We start from the raw sequence: 8,018 nt of genomic DNA on the forward strand, positions 1-8,018 counted from the left end.
GTTTTCTTTGTTTTGAGTTCAATTACCTCCTCTTAAGAGCTTTAAAAGGTCCACTGCTCAAGTGGAAGAGTGGGTTACTCTCTGATAAAGGAAGGGATCTGGGAAGAAAAAAAAAAAAAAATATATATATATATATATATATATATATATATATATATACACATACATATACACTCTAGCAAATGGCTAAGAATTTTTTTAGGTTGAAAGACATTCAGAATAAACTGAGGAACAAAGGAAATTCCATGTATCAGAGAACTATGAGTAGGTCCATATTGTTGAAGCAGAGCTGGCAGGCAGGCAAGGTGGAGTGGCTAAAGATTTTAAGCATGGGATGGAATTAATCCTAAAATTAATTTGTTGGCAATATGGGAAAAATGATTCATGGGGGCAAGGCAAAGGATTCACGCAGATGAGCTTTGAAGGTATTTAGTCTAGGCCAGGCATATTGAGTTAAATTAGCAATGGGTGGTCAGAAGGATAGAGTTAATGGATTCAAGGGACCTAATGGAAATGGACTGACTGAATTTAGGTATGGAGAAAAGTTAAAAAGAAGGAATCTGGGAGTCTTTCTGATAAGATTTTGGAATATTACAGGGAAAAGGGGGTTTAATTATCAATCTGTTGATTGGGCTTTGAGGTCACTGATCTGTTCATTTACTAATCTTTAGGATTTAAGCTTCATGAAGAGGTTTGGGTTAGGTATGCAGAAGAGAAGACAATTTACCCAAATGTAAGATGGGTCCCATTGGTGCTGTACAAAATAACTATTGGACAAGGTCATGGCATTGACACTATTGTCAGGGAGTGAGGAATTCGCTTCTCTTTCAATTTTCTTTCCTTTTGGATTAACCCCTTAAGAGACTTTTAATTTGGTGAAAATTTTGTTCCGAACTTTTTCTAGTCGTCCTTTTAAGCCAAGAAAAAAGTCAGCTTCAAGCTCAAAATGTTTTAACTAACAATACATATCTGATTAAAATTAATAACATTGGGCTGGGGATATAGCTCAGTTGGTAGAGTGCTTGCCTTGCATGCAAAAGGTCCTGGGTTTAATCCCCAGCACCACACACACAAAAGATTAATAACATCACTATACTTTTGTTATATGATTTTCCTCATCTCCTATTAATTGTCAATAATATTGATTTTCTGTTAGAATTTTTATTTATTGATATATTAGTATATGATTCTATTTAAGGATAAATTAAAGAAGAACTAGTGAGGTACCCAGGTATGGAAAAAATCATCAAGACAATTTGTGTTGGAGCCACAAGTAGCCCATTAAGAGGCAATGGTAGAATTGAGTCATCCTCACGGTTTGATAACAAGGGCTCATAATTTCATCATTTGGAGTAACTGCAATCACAGTAGCTGATAAAATTATTTCATGAGAAGGTCGAGAAAGAATACTCAACTCCCATTGAAGGGCTTCAAGTGAGTCTGTTCATTACCTGAAATTATCTGCAAATATTTGTAGCTATGTGATTTTTTTTCCTCCTAAGGAAACAGTGTTAGCAAGTTGTTTGTATGTTTGCTTGTTTGTTGATAAATTCTCAAGGCGACGTTTGACTAAAAAAGAGAATAAGAAAAGTAGAAGTGGATGGAGAAGACAGATGAGGACAGATAATAGAAAAGGATCACTGAATGAAGAGGTAAAATTCAAAGAAAAAGGAAGTGGACCAAGAGAGGGCCGTCACAGATTTCAAAGGGAAGAGAAGGCACCAGTGATTAATGGTTAACTTTGTCAAATATCAATAAGCAGTTCAGTGAACTCAGGTTTCAGTGATCAGTAGCCTTGAATTTAATAATATGGTGATCATTGCCTAAGCAATTTCATGAGGTGGTGGAAGTGGAAGCCAGACTGTGGTAGAAGAGAAGTTCATGGGATAGGAGGAGATGTTGATAGGAAATAAAAATCAGTTTTTTTTTTCTTTTTTCTTTCTGGAAGTTGGTTGAGAAACAAGGAGAACCAGGACTATAGGTATAAGAGTGTTCAGGACTATGAAAAGTTTTTCTGTTTAGGGATGGGAGTGACATGATCTTAATAATACATTGGTGGAGTTATTATATAAAAAAGAAGTTAAAGTTGCAGGTGAGAGAAATAACGATTTCTGAAGCAAGGTTCAGATTGGAGTGGCTCTGTTGTGGGATCCAGAGCAGAGAAGGAGGTCAGCCTGACAACAGAACTGGAGGGAAGGAGAGTAGCTGAGCAGATAAAAGTATGAGTTAGATGTGGTGAGGGAGATTAATTCCTGAGAGCCTCTGAATTCCCAGTGAAGATTCATCTTGACAGAGAAGCGGCAGGGAGCAGAGATAGTTAGTTTAGAGAGGGACGACAAACTGTGGACCAGCTGCAAAGGGCAACCAGAGCAAGTGCCAATCAGGTAAGAAAAGATTTGAAAAGAGATTTTATCACAGCATCAATTGCAGTTGTGTTTATACAAATGACCTTGGGCAGCACTGAGATTTAGGAGTGTAAGATGCTGACCCAGGAAATGGCTTTGTCCCTGTTCCTAGTCATTCCAGTGCCTTCTCTTATTAGTACCTGTAATGTCATCCCCTTCTACTTGTAAAATAAGTTTACTCCCACACTAGCCACCTTTATTTATTTTTTAAATCAAATTTTCCTTTGGTGTGGTTCCTTCTCACTAGTTTAATTCAGACATTAATAACTCCCATTTTTTAAAAAAAGTTTCCATGGCTCCCTCCAGCTTCCTTTAATCTTCTTTTTGAAAACTTCTTCAAAGAGTTATGTTATATACAGTAAATTTCCTAACCACACCCATCTTTCTTTTCTCTTATTATTTTAAATCACAAGTGCCTTTCAGACTTATGTATACAATTTTATTTAGAGTTTGGATAGATAATTTATGTGCACATAATCCAAAGGTGTTTAAATACATATAAATGTTTATCTTCTACCCTGCATTATTCCCTGGCATCCATTTCCCTCTCTATAGGCAACCATGATTATTTTAAAAGTACCTTTTACTATAAGCTCATTTTTCTTGGTTCTTTTATAAATGGTAACATACCGGGCATACAGCATTACAAATTTTTCTCCTTGCCTAATATGCTGTGAATATCTTTTTACTCTAATACAAAGAAAGCTGTCTTAATAATTTTAACAGTTGGAAAGCATTCCATTGAATGGATTTGCATGGTTTATTTTGCTTATTTTCTATTTATAGATATATGTTTTTTTTTCAATTGTTTGCTTATATACAGAGCTGTCTAGAGTAACTTTGAACATATATTATTTTACCTAAGTACAATTTTTTTCTGGAAGATAAATTCCTAGGGCAGGAATCACTATTAATTTTTGTTCAATCCTTACTAATCTTTACTCATGACCATTTTGATTAAAATGGCTCTTAACAAGGTCATATAAATTCAAGGTTAACACTTTGTACACACATTTACCCCTCAGTAGCATTGGACACAGTTGATCATCAACTGCTTCTTCTTAAAGTGCTTTTTTCTTTTGGATTTCATGATGTTACAACCCTTGGGGTTTCTCCCTACTTCACTGACTGCTTCTTCTCAGTTTCCTTTTCTGTCTTCTACTGTCCTCAATATCTATTTTGAACTATTGTAGAATTCTTTTTTTCTCAGCTTGATCTTTTAATACATTGTCTCCTGAAATTATTTCACAAAATTCCATTGTTCCAAACTCCATTTATGAATTGATGACACACATTTTCATCTCTGACATTTTTTCCTGCACTCTGTCCCAACTATCCCTGAGAAGCCTGAACTTGGATATCTCCTAAGATGCTCAGAACTTAACTGTTCCTGCCTAGTCTTCCCATGTCACTTGGTGTCAACTGCATCCTTCCATTACCCTGACATAAATCTATACATAAGTCTTCATTCCTTTCCTTCCATCAGCAAACATTAATCCATCATCAAGTTCTGTCACTGTTACCTCCAAATACATATAGCATTCAGTTTCTTCTCACTGTTTTCTATTGGTATCACAGTTAAAGTCTAAACTAAGATACTCTAGTAGCTTTCTTGCATGCCCTTTTATCTTGTAGTAGGTAATCTCCACACAATAGCAAAAGGATCTTGGCAAAAATATTTCCTGCTGGAAGTGTTTTCATGCCTTCCTATATATACAGAAGTCAACAGAAGTTCCATCACATGGGTTTAAAGGCCTTGTATTACTTCTGAAAAAGGAAGCACCACAAATGAGTTAGATTATCATATTACATAGTTCTCTCTCTTTGTGCACTCATTGTTAAAATCTTTGTCTATTTGTGTTCATTCCTAGGCTCTGAAACATATGTTTGCAAGTGGGAGAATGATTTCTGTTACAGATGCTACTTCTGAGTTTTCCTACTGCACTTTTGGAGCAGAAACGAGCATTTCTTGCCTACTTTAATGCTGAGGAACACAAACAGCAAGTGTTCCCACTGCAGGGCACAGGAACAGTTGTTCTACATTGGATCACTAGCGATGCTTCCTGAGGGGTCTTTGGATCTTTTCCCATAAGGATGTTAGTGCTTTCAGTTAACAGCAATCAGGACATGACACATCACATCTTCTTTACTCTGCTCAAAAAGCATCCCTCCCCACCTCTTAATATTGAAAAAAAGAATTCTGCCAGGGCTTTTCAAATGTTATAATGTCCATATTATTTTACATTATCCATTTATTACTAGTATACTAGAAAGTATCATTCAAAGATCCTTGAAATGATTTCAATTATATTTAATCAAATTCAAAAGAGACCACATTTGCTAGATAAGGAACTTTTCAGACTATCACTCTTTATTTCCTACTCAGAAGTTATAATTTTGGAAGTCTTTCAAACAAATATGTACTCAATTTTAAAATAAAGCAAAGTATTTCCTAAGAAATATGTGCTATATATATCCATTTTCTATTGGTTTCACATCAATAGAAACTATATGACAATCTGCATAAGAACAATATACCTAATAACCTTATAAAACTAGTTAAGAAATGTATTTATTTTAAAATTGTAAAAGCTGCTTTCACAAGTATGCTGTTGCTCAATCCTAGACACACATAAAACTTAGCTATTTGGCTAATGAGACAGGGTGAAAATATAATACTATTCTTTAAGTCTTCATTCCAATAAATAGAGAACTTTATATACTGTTGAAGGAAAACCACTTATTTGATATAAGTTCATTAGCTCTGTAATAAGCCTAAATGGATGAGACTTGGACAAATGACACATATCAATAAAAGGGTCTATGGAAAATTATAAAAAAAATCTTGACTAGAAATAAGTAAACTAATTTATTTTTCACAGCTGGGAACTCCTTAGCTAACACCAGGCAAGTACAATATTTGTTCTAGAAACATCTGACTTTGTTCCTTAAATGAATACTTTATCCAAAGCTTAGAAAACCACTTTTGATTGGATACACTGAATAATTACTCTCATTATCCAAACTGACCTTGAAACACAGATTTGAATGGGGTAGAGGGAAGCAAGAACTACACTATAATTTGAGGTAACAGAAAGTAGTGATACTTGAACCTGCTTATGAGTTTGGAGAAGATAAAGGAATCAAAGGAGGAAGAGATATTGTAAGCTCAGAGAAGATGGCAGAGTTTTCCTCAGTTTTGCGTTGGTTGGGGGCTCTCACTCCATCAGTGAAAGGCAACTCAGGGTTCAGTTTACCTTCCCTAGCAAACACATAGACAAATGGGCAATCAAAGATAAGTATCTTCAGATGGTTGATTGATTGATAAATTAGATTTCAAAGATCCATATGTAAAAGGAACTGAAGTGCAATCCATTTTGAATGTGAATTATTTTCCTGCATTAGGTATAGCACATCCCATAAAATGTAATCAAACTGCAGTCATTATGTAGCTATTCCAGAAAAACTGGGGAGGGGCTAGGTAACACTACTTGCCTATGTCATCGTAAATGTTCATTTAACAAATCATTTAAATCATATTACAATCGTCACAGTGTTTCGGAATGACCTAGCTACAGGAGAAAGAAGCCTACATCTCAAGGTTTCTTCCAAAGTGCGGTGCAACACCTGTTCTGTTTCCACACAGTGCCCTATCACCATCCACTTGTTTCAGCCAAACAAATAAACAAACAAAAATCAAATCCTGTATTTAAAGTACCCCAAATGTTAATCTCTGTACTTATGTATTTCTTTCTCCCCATTTCTCCATTTCCTTCCTTAACCATCTGGCACACAGTTCTGACTCTCCCAGCCCCACAGGGGCAGCAACCCTTAGAATGGACCCCTCTGCCAGCCACTCAGACTCTCTTTTCTTCTTTGCTCAACTGTCACTCTAAACCGAAAGGTGTTAACAGCCCCTCCTTGGGCAAGACCTGCAGCGTCCCAGGTATGCTGCAGCCGCGGGGTGGAAGCTCTCTCACCTCTTTACCTTACTGATTCCTACCCGCGGGAAATCAAGTTGGAAAACTACAAATGATTTCTGATCTATGGTTTCCTCCAGCTGACTAATATTTATTCTCTCCACCCCCCTCCCGCCCCATCCTCTCTAGATGCGACCGAGGGATGGATTCGAGGACTCTACTGACCTTCCAAGGCCGGATTCTAGCCCTTGTCCTATCTCTGACCATCTTAGCGGCTACCCAAGGTGGGAGAGCCTCGATCCAAAGTCCTAAGTGGGCAAACACCGATTTGAACCCCTAGCCCCAGGGCCTGGGATCATGCCTCTCAGTAAGGACCACCTGCTCCTCCCAGTACCACGCTTGCTCCCCCAAAGTTCGCCCGTGGGGAGGAGAGGTTGAGGGCGTGAATGGAAAGGGCGATTTTTGAATTCCTGTGCTGTTCTGTCCAAGTAGTGTGGGAAAGGGATTATCGCCAGCCATTCAGGGCTTTCCAGCCCTTCCGCTGAGAGCAGGCGCTGGCCAAGGTCCGGGTTCTCATTCCCCACCTGCGCTCCAGCCATGGAAGCTACGCGCTCCCCCTTGCTCCGCGCAGATGCTTATACTCACCCTGAGCGCTACCCGCAGCAGTCCGGCGAGGGAGAGGTGGTCCCCTCAGGCCCAGGGCACGGATAGGTAGGGGTCACACCCCGCGGCGCCAGCCTTGTCCTGAGGGCAGTAGCGCATCCGGACTGCTCTCGGGGCCACGGAGCTGACTGCGCGCTGCCGTTAGGAGCGCAGAGCCGGGCGCCAATCGACACACTAGAGGACGCGAGGGGTTATCCACCACCCATAGTACCCCTCTCTTCTTGCCTTCATTTGTTTCATCAATACCCCTTTCTTTTCTTCTTTCACTTTTTCTCCTTCCAGTCTCCTCTCTCATCCGTCTCCGCCCTCCGGTTCCACCGATGTGTGGAGAAGGGCGGGGGAGGGAAAAAGTCCCATCCCTTTAACTTGAGTGATACCTTGGAGATTATCTGTTCGTGAAATCTGGAAATGACGTGAATAACCTTTCTGAAAATATCTAAAATAAAACCATTTCGTTTCCTTTAACTTTACATCTTTATATCTCCCTCTCAGTTGATCATGTGGCTATGAATAAGGTGAAGGCAGAGAAGGAAAGAGGGAGGGATGTTTTAAGCAGCAATTTTTGGAAGTGCAAGTGCAAACCAGTGCTTAGATGGGCCCAGGGATCTATTTTATTTCACAACAAAGGCATTTCCTGAAAAAGAATTGGGGCTGGGGACAAAAGGAGGAGGGAGACAGGCAAGGTAATGAAGTCAAGGTATATTCACAGTCTTCTTCATCATCCCCGGTGGTTTTGATGAAGAAACCTTAGAATACATCTCTAGTATTTTGACCTGGATTTGACCTTGAGAGAATATTTGACCTTTCCCATTCCTGGTCTTAAACTTTTTCCAGGTCAATGTTTTTTATAGCCCTGTAAACAGTCCTATCAGCATAATATGAATTCCCCAAATCTGCTTTGACTGACCCCAGAAACTTGAATACTTCTTGGAAGGTGGCAGTTTTCCAGCAATTAAACAGATCTCCAATGTTGGGAGAAGTGGGCCAAATTTTTCATACAAACCACCAAACTCTCAGTCCACAGCTGGAC

The 8,018-nt window shown here is 38.8% G+C and overlaps 1 protein-coding gene across 1 annotated transcript in view; it reads right to left on the reverse strand.

Moving 5' to 3' along the window:
- Positions 1 to 7,444, reverse strand: part of Htr1f (5-hydroxytryptamine receptor 1F) — a 136,297-nt gene extending 128,853 nt beyond the window's left edge. The window contains exon 1 of the mRNA XM_048803500.1: positions 6,971 to 7,444. The gene's annotated coding sequence lies outside the window, so the exon portion shown is untranslated. The remainder of the gene's footprint in view (positions 1 to 6,970) is intronic.
- Between the last annotated feature and the right edge of the window lie 574 nt (positions 7,445 to 8,018).

The sequence above is a fragment of the Marmota marmota genome, unplaced genomic scaffold (assembly GCF_001458135.2).
Source record: "Marmota marmota marmota unplaced genomic scaffold, marMar, whole genome shotgun sequence".
In the NCBI taxonomy this organism is placed as follows: Eukaryota; Metazoa; Chordata; class Mammalia; order Rodentia; family Sciuridae; genus Marmota; species Marmota marmota.